Below are 21,957 nucleotides of genomic sequence, written 5' to 3' on the forward strand. Positions count from 1 at the left end.
GCGGCGGTGCGTGTCGCCGCGTACCCTACGCCGCAGGCTACGCCGTCGATTTAACGCGGAACCATAAATCAGGCTTTAGTGAGTGACGTAATAATCGCGCGACACAACAAATCGATAATGGAATTCGTTGCCAATGCTTTTAATAATCGATTTTATCGATTCGTTGTTGCACATCCAGCCCTACATGGATGTGAATGTTCACAGTCAGAAGGAAATCATGAAGACTTGCATGAATTGGGTCATGCTCCCGTGACGCTCCTGTGACAACTGGATCAACTCAGAGCCAGTCTTTTCCACATCTTGACATTACAAAAAAAAAGTGTTTAATTCACAATTTGGGTCAGCAACCACTTACGCGCACTGTTGTCCGCTGAATCTGGTTGTAGCTGTGCAAATACCCCCTGTAAGATTTCTGATCCTACTTCCACAGCTTTATGGTCTTGAGATGTGAAAGGATGTCATATGTTAGTCTTGTAAAAATGTAAGTGTATGGTCAGCATAAGACTTTTTTTTTTTTCAAGCCAAGCATAACACCCATCACGTTTCCATACTGATTAACAAACTGGTTAGGTGCAAAGAGTTAATTTGCTGCTGTTCGGTTAAATGGTTTCCTCAACGATCTGATAAAGCAGAGCAAAGCCCAGTGATGCACATCTTTATACCACCTCCTCCGTGCCGGTGTCTTTCACGGTTTCTGGACCTCACTCCCCTGTCTTGTCTATTTTCAAACTTTCAGCTGCAACTAAGTTTTCCTACGAGGGAAAAAAAAGACAAATAGATTGGAAAACTGGCGATACTAGGATGTCTTTCTGAAGCAACCCCAAAGAGTAATCTGGAAGTCAGCCTACTAATGACAAGTCCACAACACAGATAGGCTTATCCACTGACCTACATGTTAGTGGAGCGATGAGTGACTACCCTCACTCGGCTTTACTTCATCAGGAGCCTTCGATTTTCAAACCAAGAAAATTCAGGACATGTTAGATAGATCGCAGACATCCTAAGCTCTCTGCAGAGATTTTCCCTCTTAGCCTACTTCTTAAGAGCAAAACATCATAACAGTCGTAGGTACTTATCCTGATAGCTGTGAAACTGCTCAAAGCTTAAAAGAGAACCCTGAGAAATAAAGCCCATGATTTGCTCCAATTACCCTTGCCTACAAGAACACATTGTTAAAATGCATAAACCAATTTAATAATTTAATTAAAAAAAAACACCCTCAAAGTCCCTGCTAGTTGACGTTTCAATAACTAAAGGGTTTATCTGCTCAGCAGTAAAGATACTGCTTCAGCGCCATGCAGTGCTGCCTTTTTATGCATTTTCCTGTTGAAATGCAATAAAGCAAATTAAGCCTGTTGTAAATCCTGTTGGAGATCTCCTCATCCACAAACGTGAACGAGTGTCACTAAAGGTTGTTTTTTACTATTCTGTATAAAATATACATAGTATTCAGTGCAGCATGTTTAGCTTTGTAATGCCTGATCCATTATATAGTTCTGAAATCTCTCAAAACACCTCCGTGATCAAAACAATGAAGAAAAATGGTTTTGCACCATAAAAGAAATTCTTAAAAATAAATCAAATAAATTAGCCAATAATCATAGAGATACAAAAAAAGACAAAAAGCATTAATTTAAAAAAAAATACAAAATTGGGGTGTTTGTTAAATTTCAATATAAAATAAACACTAATAAAAAATTATTATTTACATATATCAAGCATTAAAGGCCATTTGCACTCAGAAGTTGTGATTTCCAAATTTCCAACACTCTTACACCAGAATGCCAAAAAAAAATGCTTTAATTTACAAACAACGAATTTACTAAGTTCTGCCTTATTTTATTCATAGACATACAATAGTACTATTTGCCTCTTTGTCTGTAGATGTGAAATAGTCGGTATGTGCCAAATAATGTATTGTTATGAACACATTTGCCAACAGTGGCTAGTCTGATGTCAGTAAAGGTTCAAGACGTACGACTGTCCACATTTATTCCCAACTGCATTTGGGAAAAGGTCAACCCGAGCTTGACGTGATTCCTAGTTCCAACAACTACTTTTAATGTAAATGCACAAAGCAACTTCTTTTGGATTTTTCTTTTCTTTTTTTTTTTTTAAAGAAATGATGGATCATAAGGGAATATAATACATTTGCTAAATATTGCGTTCTGAACCACGTGCACACTTCAGACGTGGACTCCATGTAGGTGAGTGATTCCTTCCTTTTGTTTGCATTTAACAGTTATTTATTACAGTAATATAGGAGGTTCTAGTGGTGTTTTTAGTTGAAAATATTAAAGGTTTTATTTGAGTTGCTCTAGCAGCAAATGCTATATTGGCATGAATCTCACTCTGTATGACATTTTATTTAGTCCCAAATTTAAGGTCATGTTAAGTTCAACAAATGAAACGTGACGGGGCTGGGGATTGATCTGGCAACCTTCCAGGAGGCTACCCCCAACATTCAGAGAAAATGAAACATAGTGGTAGAGTGGTTGTGTTAATCAGTAGCATGCCACAACCGAAATGAGACAACAGCACAACCTGAAGACGGCCACTGAGACTGACTGTTGCTGGTGGAGTCCACTGCATTATGGGACAGTTTATAAAAGTCTGTCCCAGAAGTGGTGGACCATCAGGACATCAAGATATTTTTAGCATAGTAGAGATGGTGCAACTGTTCACATGTACGATTTTGCACACTGTGACCTATATTTTGGTAAAAATCACACACGCACGCACGCACGTCTGCGACCGACAGGCTGGTAAATGTTCTTGCCAAGTGGATGTAAATGGCTAGGACTGGAAAAAAAGACTTTATAAAGCCACTTTTTTGTTGTTGTTATATATCAATCTTTTGATCTGCAATAATAATGTGAATTTAAAGGAAAACACCTGAAGTTGAGGACTTTTCTCAGCAATTTTTAAGTGAGATTAAAAAAGAGATTAATTAGATTAATTAATTATAGATTTTAATTAATCGCTCAATTTTTTTTATCTGGATCTGGTTTGTTGTGTGTCCCAAGAACCAGAAACAAGCAAGGTGAGGCAGCGTTCAGTTATTCTGCTCCTCACCGGTGGAACAAACTTCCTGTAGACCTGAGGTCTGCTCCAACTGTCAGCTCCTTTAAATCAGGCCTAAAAACATTAGTTTACTCAAGCGTACTCCTAAATTAAATACTTACCTGCTGTATTTTACTGCCATTACTTTTTAACAACTAGTGCTTTTTATTATTTTACCTATTTTCTTATCATTTTATTTGTTATTTATTGTTTAATTGTGTCTTGCCGCTTTTAATGTTGATGTAAAGCACTTTGAATGATCTTGTGTTGAATTGTGCTATACAAATAAACTTGCCTTGCCCGCCCACACACACACACACACACACACACACACACACACACACACACACACACACACACACACACACACACACACACAAAATTGTCATGGAATCCTCAGTCATGGTTTCTCATCGTATGCTGTATTACCATTATTTTCTATTTTATTCAAACCCTGAACCTAGTAGCTTAGTTTGGACAAAAACATTTTATGTCTCCAGTTTTGTCTTCACCATTTGAATTCAGGCCAAACTGAAGTTATGCCTATCTCACTGTATTGTTCAGCGAATGTTCCTGGTAGATGACGTCAGTACTCAGAATGCCCTGTCATGCCAAAACGGTGAAAGGGCAATCTATCAATAAAATGATTTAAAAAAAACAACATCTTCATTCTTTTAAATTTCACATTCATGGATCCAATGGCAATCTCATAAGCCATACACAATACCACAGCACAAGCATATTCAAACAGTGACTGCATTCAAAGGCTGTATTTGTTAAAAAATTTCAAAAATGTGTGGGAATGTGTGAATTGTAGCCATGTGACTCTGCAGCCTAGCCTTGAACCTTGTGGCTTCCTCTGCAACAGCGAGTGAAACAGTCCAGAGGGGAGACCGGTCGCAGATTCCCATTTTATTTTTCCACTCAGCCAGGAAACCACTTCCCTCTTACAACCCTCCAAGTTAAGTGCCTCCTAGTTCAGTCCCGTCGCTATAGAGACCACAGTCAAGGGTAGAAAGTGGCTCCCAGTGAACCTACAGTCATACAACACACAGCTGAGCTCACTCATTAACCACATTTGTAAACAGCTACTGACTGATAATGGTCAGATTTTGCTGTAAAACACCAGTTTCAGTTTATGTTTTGTCAACCAGCATAGGGATTGTCTTCACCGTGGAACATCCAGAGGTGATGAAACATTTAATAAAGTTCACCAGTGTTTACAGTTGGCACATGACCTATTGTTGCATCAGGAGTTCAATGGAAACAAGTGCAACCTTTGACAGCAGCGGGCAACTTGTGTTTATTTATAGTGCTCGTCTGGTTCATATGACAGAATGTGATTAGTGCGCGCTAGCTCTCACTTTATGAGAACAGCTTTTGATCCAGATTGCATGGACTATTACAGGATTGCTGAGCCACAGCACAAAATTTATATTACAGATTATGGTAACAAAAACAAAGCAGGAGGGAGAAAAAATAAATAAATAAATAAAAAATAAAAGAGACACACAACAGCCTCCAGGGTCCGTGGTGCTGCCTCCGTTTGAAGGAAGAGGAAAGAAAAAGCCACTTCCTCAGCATAGGGTGGAGCGCCAGCAGGCTTTTCTCTCTTATGCTTTATATAATGGAGCTTTAAGTACCTTTCAAAGTGGAGCCTGTGTTTTACTTTAGATGTGCCCTTCATTCATAAATAGCAAAACAATAACCAGGTGGGGCAGTCTAGTAGCTTTGTGCTGTATAATTCACATCCAAATAATCTGGTCATCTTATTTAAAACAAAATTAGAGGCCAAGTTACACAACTGAGTACAGTCCAAATATATTACAACATGAAGTCAGAATAAAATAGATAACTCTGGTATGCACTTTAAGGTTTACAGAGGAAAGGTTTTGGTATGTGGTCTCTATTTAGAGTAACATTAAACTATTTTGTCGTTGGATCTATACAACAGTGCAGAATTAATACACAAAAAGCTAGAAAAAAAGATGAACACACCCCGAATGTAACAATTTTCTGCATTACCACAACGACGAGTTCTGTTCATATGAGAATGTGTGAGATGTTTCCACCTCAAATTACTACAGATGGAAATTAGCTTGTGGCTAACTCTGGTGCAGCCATCTTTTTAATGTACCTGCACATTGTCCTTTAAATAAATAAACAGAATAGATAGAAATATAATAGAACAAAAACAGGTTGTGTGCTTTTTAAAAAAAAAAAAAAAAAAAGAAGGTGGGTCACTCTATGGACAGCTACATTGCTTACCTTGGATAAATGTGAAGGCAACGCAAAAGGGAGCTGAAAATGTTAAAAGTTGTGCGTATACACCCACATTTTTACAATATATCGTTAACTGCATTAACTTTATTCTGTAAACTGATGAGTTCATGAGAGTTCTCCCATTCATAACCATTTCTACTGGTACAGAAAGTACCAAACCAATTGGAACAGGCTGGGGACGGGCTTTATGCAATGACTCATACAGAAGCATCCAAGAGAAACCACCAAAAGCAAGATGCCTGCCCTTGTTTTTAATAGATGCAGTCCAGTCCAGTAGACTCGATACGACTGGGGACTCGGCTCAGTTGGAATTGTAACATTTATCTGGTCCAAGTTTGCTTTCACAATACCTGTTGTGAAATAAACCAAACCCCCTTGAATAAATGTATTCCCCAGCTCACCCGTGGTGGCACTGCACCAAAAATTACGGAGGGACACGACAAGAAAAACAACGAAGAAGAGACCTTGCTCATCTGTTGGTTAACGCAGCGCTACTTCCCCGCCAGGTAGGCTGCAAACTTTATTGATTTTGTGTAACTGTAATACATTTTTATCTGACCATAATTCTATTAAAGCTTTACCTCATCCTCACTCCACATAGGACTGCAAAACATTTCACCCAGAAATTGTGGTACACGCACGTTTAGGTTATTTACCCATAATGCCCCACATTGTAGTCCACGTCTTGTATTTGGTTCAGTTGAAGTGGACCAAGACCAATGTTTTTAGGTGGACCAAAGTCTGCATCTTTGTCCTGAATCAGAGTTCGATCGCACATTCACACCTCCCCCGAATGAACCGGACTTTCCGGGTTTCTGTGAAAACCGAAACGTTATCCAGGGCTTTAAAAGAAAATCATCTCTGAGGATCCTTTGAATCCATCCTTCTGAAAAATGTGTTGTGGTTCAACCAAAGTGCTTTAAATGATTTTCCACACTAAAAGACTAAAAGACCATTTTAGGGACAAAAAAAAAGCTACACTCGGAATTCGGCTACATTACGGAATTCATGTTCAGTAACATTTCTTAGTGTTAATATTATAAAGTGTTAGAAAACTGATACATTTTTTTCCACTGCAATGTCCTTAATTGCATATTGTAGGTATAAGTTGACTACTGAAAGATGGTAAAGCCCATTAAAACTTTGTGACCAGTGAGGGTTTCCCTCTGTACCTCACTGACACCACAGCTCGTTAATGCAGATGGATATTGGTTTAACAACAGTACAGCAGCTCAGACACACAGTACTCTGTTTATACTCTCCATACTGCCCAAGGAAGTAGAACAGCTGCTTTTATGTGTATCAATGGTTTCTTGTCAACTTTACGACTGCTGGCAGGCAATTGCATACAATTTTTTCCACTTCAAAGTAGGACCGAATTACAAAAAAAAATAAATAGAAAATTAAGTTAGCATAAAAAGCTAAGAAACTGTGACTGGAAATCCAACTGACAACAGGTATAAAGTTGAGCATGTTTTTCGTGTCGCAGGCAGGGATCACAGCCAAGTGGAACCTGAAGTTCCAGTTTTGTTTAGCCTCTGGTTTTAGTTCTCACCACTGAGCTATGGTCTCAGCGGTCTTGTGTGACTCCAGGAAACAAAAACACGATTGTTTTCTTTGAATATGCGGTGATATGTGGGCAAGTAATCTGATCTGTGACCAGCAGCTTCCAACAACATCTTCCTGATTTTCTACTGCAAACACTCTGGCTCTGGGTGAAGTACACAGATGGTAGCGTGAGACTCATCCTAAACGCTTGAACATTTATCTGTTACCTTGACGCATTCCTTTGTTTAACAAATAAGTATAAATATAAAACAAGACTGGCCATTATTCTTGCTGTACCTGTAGAGGAATGTGGGATATTCAGTTACTGCATCTCTGGGACACAGCTATTCATCTTTTAGGGGCTTTGTAAGACATCAAGCGGATCATAACACTACTCTGAGTCCCGAAACTACAAAAAAGCAAAGCTTAGATGAAAATAAGGCAACTCAAATGCACTCACTCACAAAAGGAAGAAAAAAAAACCCATCTCAAGCTAGAATCTAATTCAACCATCCAAACAATCCCTATCATTGACTTGGAACACATTATGTTTAAAAATCAAACCCTCCCACATGCTATGACGCTGAGCTAGCTCAGAGTATGGAGAGTATAGATAAGTATTCTGAATCCAGGACATCTTCATTTAATGTCCCTTTGAGATGACCATCGTAATCACTCTAATGAATAATTCCCTCGTTATCTTTAGACACAGATAAGCCCGAGGCAAATTAATGTGTTTTGAATTAATTTGCTTAGACGTTTGCAACACTGCTGTTAAATAAAGTCCACAAAGAACGACGCAAAAGGCACTCAACATTCAAATTTCACATCCTCCCAATTATGTATATAATAAAGTGTGTTATAGGTCCCACAGTTTACATGCATAATCAATAAATAAATACCAAACTGCTGACATAACTACAATGGGAGGGAAATCCTGGTCCTCGTGGGCTGGTGTCCTGCATGTTTTAAATGTTTTGCTGCTTCAACACACCCTGAAACCAATTAATGTGTCATTTACAGACCTTGGTAATATGCTGATGATGACCAATAATTTGAAATCAGATGTGTTTAAGCAGGGAAACATCTAAAACATGCAGGACACCGACCCTCAGAGACCAGGACCCAAAACACAACCTTAAATCCGGATGAGTTGAGAAGATTTCAAGGAGATGGTGCCGGACCAAAACAGAGGCGAAAGGAAGTTTGAACCACTTCTTATCTGAATGGTCGTGCCGGAATATGAGGTCACTGTTGCACAAAGGGGAAGAGTTTGAAAGGCTGATAAAGACAGACTGGGATTCATGGGAACTGGTATTCATGGGAACTGGTTATCATGCGTTTCATGAAAACCTCCCTACCTAGCATTCAGACTGAGGGCTTCCCATGGCGGTCCTCAAGGGCCACAGTCCTGCATGGTTTAGATCAGTGGTCCCCAACCTTTTCTGTATCGCGGACCGGTTTAATGTCTGACAATATTTTCACAGCCCAATCTAAAAGGTGTAGCTGATAAAAACTAAATAAAATGACCGGCATTAAAAACTGTGGTATTTTCGCTATAATAGTAATAATAATAATAATAATAATAATAAAACATCATTTTTGAAGAAATAAAATGAAATAATGGAAATTGTAAATTACCTATAATATCAGTGTTTCTACAAATGTGTTTTTATGTTTGTTTTCTCATTAACGTTATTTAAAGCCAGGCTTTTATTTATTGTTATATATTAAGTAGACCGATATTTAGTGCTTTTATTTTGAAGGCGTCTCACCGAGACCTCGTAAACATCCGGCGCTTCGGACTTTAACGGTAAAAGTTTAACGGCAGTAGAAAGTGTGTCTGAAAGACTAAACGAGTGTCTTGAGTGCTAAAGTGGAGCTAACTGACACAAAAAGCACCTGCTGATAAGGATTTGTGCAAATTTTATACCGTATTTATGTCCAGCTTGAGTTTGGTCGCTCATGTATTGTGGTAGCTTTATTTCCGACCGAGCGAGCAGCTGCGTCGGTCTGTATTTAAGTTAAACTTATATGAATGTAGAAAGACTAACTCTATTTTATTCCTTTATAGCTCTTACGTTGTGTTTGCAGTGTATTTACATCCAAGGAATAAAAACATTGTGAACCATCAGTTTGAGAGTCATCCTTCATCAGGGGATGCTACAGAAATTATTTTTTAATTAATTTTTTTATTTTTTTTTTTCTCTCTGTGCGGCCCGGTACCAAATGACCCACGGCCCGGTACCGGGCCGCGGCCCGGGGGTTGGGGACCACTGGTTTAGATGGTTCCTTGCTCAAACACACCTGATAAGATCGCCATCAGCGTCTCCTCAACGATCCACTAATTTCAACCAGATGTGAAAAAGCAGGAAAACTCCTAAAACATGCAGGACAGTGGCCCTCACGGACAGGAATTAGACACCCCTGATTTAGACTACAAAAAAATGTAGAAGTCGTATTAACACAGCCACTGTGTTCTGCATCTACTACACCTTTAAAAGGTAGTAACGGGGGCTAATGGAGGGTGAATTAGTGCTGTATGAATTGGCAATTGTCCAAGCACAGAGAACGCCAAATTGGATGGTGAAACTGAGGCCATTATTGCTGCATTGGTCCCCCTGCAACAATCAGATGGATTGTTTCCGTTTGTTAAGCAGGACTAAATGAAGTAATTGGTGATTAGAGACATTAAGGAATGCAAAGCAGAGGAAAAGGAACTTTCTTCAGACTGCACAACTTCAAATCGTTGTTATATTGTTATCTTTGGGTGAAAGTGGCTAGAGAAAACTGCAACAGGAGCAGAAAGACTGAAAGGAAAGGGGATTACAGTGCTTGTTAACAACAGATCGTGTAATTCCCGACTTGCTTCTGTCAATATATGGCTCAGGACTCCAGATATACATTTGGCAGTGATGACTGTCCTTATTGTCGACTCAGAGTGCAACTTTTTAACCAGCAAATGTCGCATGTGACATCATCAGCTCAGGCGTCTCCATACTAGGGATAACACCCCAAAACATTCATGGCTATATCTGGAAATTTTAACCTTCAACCTTCCAGCAGTTTGTTGAGTTATAATCTCTATAATGTATAATCTCTCTTATTCTGCAATAAACCAGTTTCCCTTTGGGGGAATTTGGGGGGAAAGTAGGTTAACTCAAACCAAAAAAAGGAAGATCTTGTAATATCAAAAAAAAAAACTTGGACTTGATTTAATCAAAAGCAGGGACCCTTCATTTTTAGGAAAATTACAATTTATCTCAGAAATTCTTTGGATATATTTAGACAAATAAAGTCACATCACAGACATCCATGACTCAAATGGCATGCAGTTCAAGATATGGTTAATATTCCCTTCTACATACTTTGCTTTAAATTGGTTTATAGCAATGAGATGTGGATAGATGCAGAATATCTTCATGAATGAACAAAAGGTTGTTTAAAAAAAACAAAAAACTGAATTGTACGCATTTTCAGCGGCTGTAATTTCAGTGAGGGCTCTTCAGGGACTTCTCAGATGTGAACCACCAAATTATTGATGTAGTAACACAAAAAGAAATTAACCGGCTGTCATCAACAATCACAGAGATGCTTTCGTCAAGCAACTCTTATCTTAGCAGCAAACATGAGCAGTCGCTCGCTGCCTGCCAAATTATGCAAAACTTGTGATGAGAGCCCTGAGCAGAGAGTCGTCTGAACTACCTGGTTTTATACCTGAAAGCCACTTCCTGGCAACATGACGTCTGGTAACAATCATGGTGAGATGTGCAAAAAGAAGGTGAAGTTCAAAATAAGATCTACTGTTAAAACCAGACGGAGGTCAGAGTCAGAACATATTTTTGTTTTAAAAAGCATGATCTTTACAATCAAGGGTCCAACATAATGAATTAATAATTAAAAGTAGTTAGTATAAGTCGACCTGTTTTAGTTGCAGAATATTGTGTATATGGGTGCCTAAGCCATAGTTTTAAACAAGGAAATTAAATATGTGCAACATAGTGAAATACTGAGTTTGATAAGGTTTGTTGAATAACCTTCCCAGCATCGGTCAACCTGATGTATTGACTAAGAGTTGACAGATAAACCCTCCATGCTTGGAAGACTGCAACACAGCCTCAATAAATGATCAAACTCCTTACTCATTTTCAAATTGGCCATTCTCTCAAAACAAAACACACGTTTCCCATAACTTTCACATGTTTTCTTGCACTACTGTCAAATATTTTTCCACAGCGATACCCCTGAGACATCTGTTTTGACAACAAACTAAAAACAAAAAGCCACAACAGGATGAACTAGTCTACTGCTAACCTGCTGAAAGGTTTGACTAAATATTTGCATAAACATTGCTTCATCTAAAAAAGGGACCAACTTTCATTTGAAACTATTTGGGTCGATGATTCAGAACTAACTCTGAGCTTCATATCTTTTTTAAAAATGCATTTGTCAAGCAGCTTCAAGAAAAGTCATTTGAAACATGTACAGATTATAAGGACAAAATAATGCAGGACTTTGAGAACAATAACTTTCAAGGTCCATTTAAAAATTTTAAGCCCTTTCCCGAACAGAGTAAAGTCCAGTTTGTCTGAATCTGTTTTCCGGGGTAGTTTAAGGGGAGAAAAAAGCATCTCTGTATAGCCGCACTTGATCCGAGGTAGGGCTGAGCGATAAATCGATTCATTCTAATCAATAGTTATGGAAAGTAAAAACTGATTTTCATCTTAAAATACATAATTAATAATACATTTTATTGGATTATTTTTCAGTTATTTTATTTTTTATATATGATGCGCTGACTGGAGAGCACTTTTAATTTCATTGTACATAAGTTATGACAATAAAGAACTATCTATTTATCTAATAGTATGGCACCTTCTGAAGTATGACCACCGGACTCACCAATGTATTTATAGTCTATCATCACACATTCGTGAAGTTAGCTTCTCACTTCCGTTACTCCTGAATGGTTGGTGCAAATCATAAATTTAAACTGCCTCTGTCTGAAAGTAGAAAAACAAGAGCTTTCCAGTTGTGTGCTGTATGATACACTGTGGTAAATGCACACTGAGCAAAGTCCAAGTCTTGAGTCCTAAGAGAGACTGAGGACACTAACAATGGAGTTTTGGTATATAAAACAACAGATTAACATTGTCATGATGATGATTCTGGTGATTTATTTTGTTTTGATCTACAGAGTAACTTTGACAAACCTCACTGATAAAGCAACAACACCCACACAATTAATCAGAGTTGTACGTTTCGCTCTCAGTTTACTCGGGTGAAACTGATGCGTCAACGTGAATCCGTCTCTCCTGATTTAGGTGTTTGCTGCTGCGGCTGAGGGTACACTTCCTGTTCTCGATAACTACCTTGAGAGTTTCTACAATCAAAACCTGAAAAAGTGTGTACATTAAAACGCACTTCGAACACCTTGAAAACAAGATGTAAGGATTTTTAAGGAATTCAAGCATCCATAAGAACCCTGTATAACCTCTTTCATTATTAACTAAACAGGGGGGGTATTTATAGTCTACTGCAAAATCCCCTTCCCCTAGTCTTACATTCTTTACCAAATATAAGATCCAGTTAATTATCAGCCTCTGGCATTCATTTCTGCACTCAAGCAAATTCTCATAAAACTCTACATTTTTCATGGGTGTTCATGCATAGTTTAAATTTGAAATTAGTTTAAAAGGGTTAACTTTGCAGTGCAAGCATGAAAGTACATTTTCAAATCTTGGATGATTGACGTTTTGATTTTTTTTCCCTCCTTTGTATGTTTTCAAATCCCAAATCATTACGACGTAGCATGTAGAGTACTTTGAAGTTTCAAAAGTTATCTGTACGCTGCACTATTTTAAACCAAAGGCAGTAAAGAGGAGTGCAGCTGACAACATCTCCTTACAACATGTGAAAACAGCACGTCGACTTCCTGATGCATTGTACTCCAATTACGGAAACAATCTTACAGAACAAAAAAACCACCAGCTGTGTGTTTCAATTAGAAATGCATGATGACGTAAAAATGCTTTGTGACATTTTGCACGTCAGCCTTACACTTACAGGGAGTCATCAGTGATAAAAGGTGTACATTTAAACTAATATGAATTTGCTCCAAGAACCGCAGCGGTAAAAAAACAAGCCATAGTAATTCACTGCTCTTCACGAAGACTTGAGCGTGTCGAGTCCAGGTATGCTGACTGAACTACCACTTTACGTGCTACAGAACATTGCTGTTCGTCTTAAACTCGTTCATCTTTTTTTTTTTTTTTTTTTTAAAGATCTTGGTGAATATCTACTCATGATCTAGATCGCTCCCTACAGAGAGCCCAGAATGGAAAAGCTGTAAAAAACAGTCGTAAATTTCAACACCAACAAAGAAGCAACAGCAATAAGAAAACCATCACCTGACAGGGTGAAGGCAAATGTTACTTACAGCTTGAGCGATGCTGAATAAAGTTCTGTTCACAACAACTGGCAATGCTTAGCGGAAAATAAATGAAAAGAAAGAAACATCTCCTTAATGCCTATGATTATAGACGTGGCTTCTCCAGTAAAGACCGGCACTGTAGTAGATATGCGATACAGCTGCTTATCTATATGTGCGTTTGTCCACGTGATCAAGAAAGACAGAGGCAACGGGATACAATTTGCAGTCTCAATAACCAGGTCAGACACATTCAGGTCAAAGCCACGCATTCATGTAGACGACTGCCGCATGGCTCCTGTTTGCAGAATACTGCAATCGCCAACGTTTACTCAAACGTCTCGTCACAAAGTCTGCTCATCAGGAACACCCCCCCCACACACACCCACCCACAAAAAAAGTTTGAAAATGAGAATGATTGATTTGGATAACAAGAAAAGTGTAGTTTGTATAGAAAACATGTTGAAGGTTATTGTCCTTTAAAATAAATGGCAAGATGTGGAAAGATTAAACAAGAAAATATAATTCAGCCTTGAGGAACAAAACAACAAAAGTCCAACTTCTTTGCCACAAGAATAACTAAGTTTTGTGATACTTAAAAAGTCAGGGTAAGTGATTTTACACAATTTCTAACCCAGGCATCCTTTTGTCACATTCAGTGAGCATCTTCAGCATCTACCAGCTGCCCACCACATGGAGGAGGAAGGACAAACTGTGTGTTTCCAATATCAACAGCGACATCACCCAGAAATGGCTTTCCCTGCTTTTACAGTAAACCAAATAAATACAACAATGATTCTTCAGTTTGCTCCATCACCTTCACCATCAACATTTAAAATGCGCTGCAGGAAACACAAGGAGACAGGCTTTTCTTTGCAGTCGCTTAACCATATTTTTGGCCAGTGTTGTTGATTTAGGCATCCCAAAACCAATCCCTTACAATACACGAGAACATTTAGCAATAGAATGGCGGCCTGAGTGCTAAAAGCAAAGCCCCTGGAAAAACCACAAAAAGGTGCTCTGACGAGACAACGCATAGAATGCCCAATTGCAGTTAAGCCTGTAGATCTCTGGTTACAGCTGTTGCGTTCAGTTTCATCATGAAAAACCCAGGTATGAAAACTCGATTTTATTTCAGCCCAACAAGCTGCAACAGGAGAAAAGCCCTTACTGTGAGAAAGCATTTCAAGGTCCCGTTTCACAAAATAACTGGCTGGTATAATTTTATCTTCAAACATTTTCACAGAAAGAACAGTGTAACAGATAGCCAATGCTAATTTGGCCTTGAAAGATAAATGTGTACCTCCATGAAATCGGGTTGACAGTTTTATCATTTGATGAATTAAAAAGATGGCCATCCTCTATAAGGAGAACAATATTTGTCAAACAGAAAGCTTTAATAAACCTAGGGCTGGGCGATATGGACCAAAAGTCATATCTCGATATTTTCTAGCTAAATGGCGATACTCGATATATATCTCGATATTTTTTCTGTGCCTTAATTGGGGTTTCCCCCAAAGCATTATAGCATAGCATCTCTGTTAGCTTCATTTTTTTCTGAGGCAAACCCTTAAAAAAACTGTCAGTTTTAATACAAAGCCTCGTGCCAAATGTCACACAGGTACCTTTATTAACAGAGGTCTGCACAATATCAAAATGTATAAAACAAATTAAATAAAAATAAACTGCCTGCATATATAGAATAAAAATGCTTCTTGAAGAAAATAAAACAAATATCCCTTTCCTGCATAACAATTAAATTAAAATACACTGTGCAATTAATACAATGTAGACAGTAACAGGCAGACTTTTCCACTGAGGTTGACAGTTGTGCAAATAACAAAACATTTGTGCAAATCTCAAATAAAACATTCAAATCAATTTGTCACAAAATAAGCTATATCAACATCATAAAAAAAAAATGTAAAAAAAAAAATGTAAAAAAAAAAAAAAAAAAAAAAATTTTAAATCGATATAAACGATATTGTCTCGTACCATATCGTGTTTGAAAATATATCGATATATATTAAAATCTCGATATATCGCCCAGCCCTAAATAAACCCTAATCCTAGTCTGGATGTAAACAGGACTTCTAGGAGGCTGGACATCTTTAAAAGGAGGTGTCAGACAACAAAAGCAATCATAAACAATCACAGATAATGTGTGAATGATAGTTAGTCCAAGTCCTGAGCAGGCCTCGCCCTTTTATTGTCTCACAAACAAAAACTCCCATTGTAATTAAAAAGCCGATTGATTATCTGTCTCCTGTAAGCCGGTGATTTGATTGAAATGAAGACATCCATCCGCGCATTAAGAGTAGACTGAGGTAAACAACCCACCTGCATCAGCAAAGCGATGCAAGCGTGTGGTCATGTTTGCATCCATTATATTTAATTTAAAACCATGAATATGTTCGCAAGCTGTGAGAACAGATGTTCTACATAAACACGACTAACAATCTCCAAGGTCCAGACCCATTACCTGTTCTGAGGCCAACAGTGACATAAAAAGCGGGTTCGGAGCGTATTTTTAGCCGACAGTTTTCAATTATAAAGCAGCTGCAGTGTTTTTCTTTACTGTATAATGCGAAGTCCTCCAGCATTGTGAGTAAGCAGGCTGCCAAATTCACATGATATTGGGTATTCTGTTACAACAAACGCAGTTGCCAAACTGGATTAACGTCACATCGCAGTCACAACTGAGGAAGTGGTGATGCCTGAGTCAAAAAGTGGGCTAATCACTGTCTGGGGAGAGCCAGCTTCTGACCTTTTCAAGATGAAATAGGATGCTGATTTCACACGGAGATAGTTTGGCAAGTGTAATGCGCAGGTGGGCCTTGAAAGAAAGCAGGGTGGAGCATCTCATTGCTTCTGTTCAAGAGTTGCGCTGATGTTTGACTTTAAGAGATTTCTGTGTGACCAAAACATGTCACGCACGCACAGAAGCTTCAGGACACATTTGCATTCAAAACCAGAAAAACAACCCCAGGATCACCAGCTTTTTCCTGAAGTGTCAGTGGCTAAAATTCAGATATCACAGAATTACATCACAAGTCAGGGCGGGGCAGAGTAACACATACAATAGATCAAAACAATGTGGATACAAATGAATAGTCCCCTTTACATACCTTGTCATTTATGAATCAAGCGCCTGTGATCCCAGTGGATGACCAATGACAGTCCAAGAAGGATTTTCTAAAACAAACAGACAAACAAACTTTTAGAAACCTAATTTCCTTAGTATTTTCACACTTTTCTAACGGTACATGTACATTTCAGAAGGTGTTGACTTTGACAGTCACTGTCGTCTGTTGTGAGGTACGCCACTGAACACTGCCCAGTGATTTCATCACTTAATAAAGCAAGTAAATCCTCCGTGAAATACATGCAATACCTTAAAACGAATTGACTTCATTGTGTTACTTTCATAAAAGCTGTCTCCATTGTTTTATCATTTGCCTGATGCCTTGTAAAGTTGGAAGGAGAGGAGAGCTGAGATGAAAGTTCATGTTTCTTGACCCACGACAAATAGACAAATGTCCTTTTCAGACAGCAGTCAGATGTTGTCATCATGCTACCACTGTTCCCCTTTAGTAAATCATTCTGAACAAACAGAAGAGCCACTTTAATGTGCAAACTAATACCACGTCAGCATCAGGGAATCAGCTGAATGTAAACGACATTGTTGGCGAGAGCATCACACATACATCAATCATATATGACTCAGTAACCAACTCTGTTGCACTTGGAGGCATATCGGCAGCGCATTAATTACTATATTTTTTCTTTGCATCAAAGAGGAAAAGAATTAGGATGGCCGGCCCCCTATTTTTCTGCCATGTTACATGAAGCCTCAAACTTGTTAGGGACTGACTTCAACTGTGCCTCGTCGCCAAGAAAGTAACCATTCCTTTCTGTTACAAATGTTCAATTCCCTCCATCTTTATTTAACAGGTAAACTGTACATATATATCAATCATGGCTACTAGGAAACACCTAAAAATGTGGAAGATTAAACAAAGAAAAAAAAACACCTTCATATAGACCAAAATATATGAGGAATATGTTGGAAATTCCAAGAAGTCAAACAAATCAAAAAGAAAAAATCCATGATGTTAGGGTTGTGTGTTATTCTGTTGTTTAAGAGGACAAAACTTTATTTCATATTCAAATATCAATTTCTAATACAATATATTCAAAGGAACATTTGCCTTCTTTAGGAAGCAACATTTAGCACTTCCACTAATGGCAGGGGCAACTTAGAGACTCAAGAAAGTAATGATGGGAGAGAAGCTGACAGACTGACCGAGCCATAGAAGAAATGAGAATAAATCTTGGACAGTGTCGTTAGAGCAACTTAACCCATACAAACCCATACAAACTTAACTCCATAGGGGCTAAAAATTACAAAGTAGTGCTGATGCTCTGAACCCTAATACCCCCAGCCTACATAGAAGATGTTGGAGTAAGGAGATGTAGGCGCCTTACTGTGGATTCACACCGAAAGCGTCAATAATCGCCTGTGGTTGCTCAGGAAACTTGCATTGCACCGCTTGCCGACGCCACCAGACGCTTGCAGTGGGCAGGGCTTTTATATATATGTGCTGCGAACCCGGAAACTCCGCGGGGAATTTCATCGTCTCCGATCGATAACGGAGGCCCGTTTTGCCAATGCTTGGTTTCTGCATTATTTCTGCATAGACAAGAGTGAGTTAGAAGCTCTCCTTAACAAGTTTGGTCCCCGGATCAATAGGATGGACACGAACTATAGCCATGCCATTGGTGCCAGTGAATGATTGCTTGATCAATCAATCCTCAATACATCATGGATCTTTTTACACCTGAACTTGAAGCCATCATATGACTGAGGAAAGACTCAAATACCAGGTCTAAACAGGGTTCTGCTGAAAACAAGTTCTTATTTGATGAGAGTAAACCAGCTTGTCTCAACACAAAAACCTTAATACATGATGTTCCTTCTCGGGTCAAAGCACAACACCAGTGTTGTCTGTGCATGTCTGGAAAGGCATTAGCCTTGCAGCTGATTTGTGAAGAAAGAAAAAACATGAGCCAGCTAAAAAGATAGGATTATCCCTCCTCTGTCCTCACAGAGCACAATAGAGCCATAGAAGAGGAGAGAGGAAGGGAGACAAAGAAGCAGCAAAAGATGGGAGGAGAAACAGGGACGAGAAGAATTTTTGACTTATTCATAGCGCCTCCCAATCAGCTGCGAACACATCGGCCAGCACTGACACTCATTAGTTTCTGCCCCATTTCCTCATGGGTGGCTTTATCCTCATCACATCTATTTGGGCTACTGAATCTTACCAAACAAAAAGTTACCTCCATCACACACAGAAAAATGAAAGAGAAGATTAAATTTCAAAACGCGGGAGGGGGGAGGCATTGGCACTGCATTCCTTAATTTCTGCAGCAGTTTGCCTTTGATTCACAACCACAGCAGCCATTAAGTGCCCGGAAGGAAGGAAATCACCTGAAAGTTACATGAGATCAGCAAATGAGGAAGAATGTTGTCCTGTCAACGTTAAGATTTACACAACTCTACATTCCCATTACATAGACATAAAGCACCTGTTGTGTTTGCCATGGTGATAATGAACCATTTCATAACTGGGCTAACAGAGCTCTATTGATACAAATCTCTCTTATTCTTCCTTGACCCTTTTGCTCCTTTGTTCTGCCAACTGAATTTCCAGTTATTTGAAAACAGAATAAAATCTAATTTGGCTCAAACTAATGTCAAAATTATAAAATAATGGGTTATTTTTAAACTCAACAACTAAACTGACAACTATAAGGGTTAAACTAAACCCACAGCTGTTCACATGACTTCATGGGTAGGCTATAGTGTAATGGGGTCAATGAACATATCTCTGATCAGCTTGTACCAGTTCAGGCCATTTAAAGTTATACTGAACTTCACTTTACATTAAAAAAGGTACAAAGGCAAAGTAATTCTCTAATTATATACAGTATATATTTTATACTTAAAACACAAGCGAGTTGTTCATCTAATTTATGCAATACTGTATTTATTGAACGTGAAAAAGAGCACCAACAAAAAAACAAAAATAAAAGTACCACACAAATGAGACAGCACAACCTGTATTTTTATACTGTTAAAAAAAAGCAGCAGTCCAAGTGCATGAGGAAAACAAGGGATAATCTATTACAATCATCATATATTAAATATCAAAAAGTTGATCACAATCTCTGGAAGTACAAACGATTTGTACCTAGTACCAATCTATGCCATTGTCATACGTAAGAAGCCCATTTTCAAAGTCAAATTTTCCTAAAATATCCCACATATGATAGGCAGGGTTTTTCCTGCATTCAAAATTAGGAGGCGGCCGCCTCCGCCTAATTTCGTGCCGCCCCCAGATCTCAAAACTCAGACGTCATGAAAATTGTTATTTTCTGGCAGGCGTTGGACTGGATGGATGTTATTTAAACAGCAGTTGCAGCATTACGCCGCTGTGGGGGACGCTGTTTCGACGACGTGCACCAGAAGAAGAAGACAAAATCTCGAGAATAATTTTCCGCTATTTGTTGTATTTAAAAATCGGTGTCCTGGTTTTCCCTGGCTGCTCAAACAGGTAAATATTGTTTCTTTTGCATCCGAGCATGTCTTGTTTATTCGTCTTATATTCGGTATATATACAGTACTTTAAAAAGCGACCTCGCGACCATTAGAAGCAAGAGTGCAGGTGAAACGGTGCAGACAATTAACGTTACAGGAAGTTAAAAAGTAATAAATCATGTTACCGACGAGATGCAGCAATTTTGTCAGGGCTGAAAGTAGTGCACAAATATGCATGAAAGGTGATAGCGAGAGTCAGAGTGCAGGACAGGACGAGTTGCGAGGCGAGGGTAACGTTAAGGCTGATTTATGGTTCCGCGTTACACCAACGCAGGCAACGCTAGGGTACGCAGCGACGCGCAAGGTACGCCGTAGGCTCTGCGTTGGTGTAACGCGGAACCATAAATCACCCGTTAAGTCAATTTCCAAGTCATTAGGAGCATATCAACGAGAAGCGACCGTCTACGTGATTTAAACATGACTTTTTATTCATCTTTACAGATCTTCTCAAAAACACAACCAGTTGGTTTGACAAACGGTGGCTGAACAAATTTACCTGGCTCAGGCTTACTGAGGAAGGTTTGGTCTGTTATTTATGCCAAAAGCACTGTGACCCCATGCAGCAGGACTATCACTATTTATGTCTGTATCAAAATAAATACAAAAATACTTAATGCATGAATTGTTTTGTTTAAGGTGAAGACACCTCTGCACAACAGACTGAAGGAGAGGCACTTGGATGTCTGTTGTAAGGAGGCCATCGATGGACCAGACCAGGACCATCCATGGACCAGACCAGGAGGCCTTGGACTACAAGGAGCATGAGGATCTACATATGGAAAAATAGGAGGCTGAAATGTTCTGTCTGGTTGCGAGATTTGTCAGTAAATGTCTGAAACCCTACAAAAACTCAAAATCTTACCAAGACTAATTGTCTTATATCCAGTGAAAATGTTTTATTTCTAGTCCCAAAAAAAAAAAATCACTACATTTAAAATAAGACAGTCACCTAAGAAGTAACTTGTTCTAGAAAACCATTTTCACTCATTTCAGTCTTGATGGTATAAAGGTTAAGCCATCTATAAGCTCGTTAGCTTCAGCCCTAACCCTTTCGGCCAGACATTTTTCAATGATTGCTGATCGAAATAAACTCAAACTCATTTCAGTGAAAATTCTCTCTTGTTCCATTGGCAGTTTCTTTTGTTTACTTTTTATTTTTGTTAAGATTGAGTTCTTTTATTTGTATTGATATTTTTATGTTAATAAAATAATGCTTTAACATGATAATTGTCATATTTTTTACATATAATTTTCATATAATTTACATTCTTTGTAAATTGATTTCTTGGGAAAAAGGGGCAGATTAAATAAGATTCTTCTTCTTTCTGCTCCCTTTCATTCAGAATTTAGGAAGGTTTGTGTTCATATTAAATTGTTTTATTTTATCAATTAATGAAATAAAGAATCAATAAATAAATGTGTAATCATAGTAGAGCTCCCAAAATATCTTGTAAAAAGTGTTTGCTTGAGCCAGTTGAAGGCACGGTATACCTGCACGCTTGTTGCACATGACCAGGATGATGCCACCTCTGCCTCAATTGGAGCCAGGAAAAACCCTGATAGGGTTACTACTCCATTACACCCCAACTCAGCCATTGTATCTTAGCTCATGTTGTAATTTGACCATAACGTTATCTTAAATCAATGCTGAGTGAAATTGTCCTAAGATGCTGCTCCTGAAACAACATCTGAGAATAGGCCTTCCAGAGCTGAAACGAGGACTGACGGCAACCGACAGAGCAACCTCTGAAACATTTGTCATAAGCCTCTGCCCTGCTATGTGGCTCAGGCACAGCTGGACTGCACCAGTGGACCAGACTCTTATAAAGAGACCTGAAAAGGTGAAGGTGGCAAAGGAGTCTCACCGAGAGCGCTTGGCGTGCCATTTCGCCTGTCACATTCGATTAACCTGCCAGCTCATCTCTTGGCCAAGTCCAGGAGCTGGACACCAAATACTTCAAGGCCACCT

The 21,957-nt window shown here is 38.7% G+C and overlaps 1 protein-coding gene across 6 annotated transcripts in view; it reads right to left on the reverse strand.

Annotated features, from left to right (window-relative positions):
* Positions 1 to 21,957, reverse strand: part of erbin (erbb2 interacting protein) — a 76,165-nt gene that overhangs the window by 45,826 nt on the left and 8,382 nt on the right. For all 6 annotated transcript variants that reach the window (XM_061733955.1, XM_061733956.1, XM_061733954.1 and 3 more), the window contains exon 2: positions 16,453 to 16,519. The gene's annotated coding sequence lies outside the window, so the exon portion shown is untranslated. The remainder of the gene's footprint in view (positions 1 to 16,452; positions 16,520 to 21,957) is intronic.

This window comes from Cololabis saira, chromosome 11, assembly GCF_033807715.1.
Source record: "Cololabis saira isolate AMF1-May2022 chromosome 11, fColSai1.1, whole genome shotgun sequence".
In the NCBI taxonomy this organism is placed as follows: domain Eukaryota; kingdom Metazoa; phylum Chordata; class Actinopteri; order Beloniformes; family Belonidae; genus Cololabis; species Cololabis saira.